Raw genomic sequence first — 1,133 nt, forward strand, 5'->3', positions numbered from 1 at the left:
CACACACACACACACACACACACACACACACACACACACACAAAGTAGCCCCTGAGTTAGGCTGCACTATAAGTACCAAGAGCATATGTTTTAAAGAGTAAGTGAATAAAAGATGTAAGGCATCTCATCAATGGACATAGATTGCATATTAAAATGCAAATATTTCGGCATATTAAGCTAATGAGGATATATTATTAGAATTAACTTCAGCATTGTTTTCAATTTTCAAGTGCCGATACTGAGGAGCATACACTTACATAAGGGACTTACATTACGTGTCTACTGCACAACCGCTCTCTATGAGTTCAAATTGAAAGTAAAGAGGTTTGAATGCAGAAAAGTCAAAGGCCTTGATTCGAAGCTATTAATTATTTATTCTGTGGAGAGCGGTGCCCAGCACACATTATCGAGTAGCATGTGCCCAGCAGACACTTTTCAAGCAGACGATCCTTCACCCAGCGATTCCTACCAGTGAACATCATAATCTTTTGAAGGAGTTTAGCCGGCAGCGTGTTGAAAGCGTACAAACAAGCACGAGCAGACGACAGTGGCTTGTAAACAAGGAATCGATCAAATGTAACAGCAGCACTAATAGGAAATTCATAAAGCTACAGATTTATTATAACAAATGCATTAAAAACATCTAATGTCCAAGGCCAGCAGAATGGCTCGCTGTGTAAAAACTGTTATGGTGCAAGGCAGGCACCCTAAGTTCTATTCCCAGGACCCAAGTCAAGGTGGAGAGAGAGAACTGGCTCCACAGTGTCACCTCTGCCTCCACTCATGTGCTGTGGCACTCACACCCCGCCCAACTAGCCTCACACACAATAAGTTAATTAAAATTTAAAATATAGCTAACGTTTAACAGTCATGGCTGGACAGTAATAATTTATTGGGAGCATACTTCATTTACAATTCTATGGGAAACTTGTACCTTTTCATCTAACCACTCAAGATAATGACAGGATGAACACTTCTGTAAGGTGATAAAGAGTAATCTCAAAAAGGGGGGAGGCTAGTGCCCACCAAGAAAGAATCATCATTTTATAAATCATCTGGGCTCTGATTACATTCCATTGGTTAGAAAGTCATATTGTCACTGTGTGTCAATATTCATCACCCAAATTGTGGAG

The sequence above is a fragment of the Microtus ochrogaster genome, chromosome 6 (assembly GCF_000317375.1).
Source record: "Microtus ochrogaster isolate Prairie Vole_2 chromosome 6, MicOch1.0, whole genome shotgun sequence".
Classification (NCBI taxonomy): Eukaryota; Metazoa; Chordata; class Mammalia; order Rodentia; family Cricetidae; genus Microtus; species Microtus ochrogaster.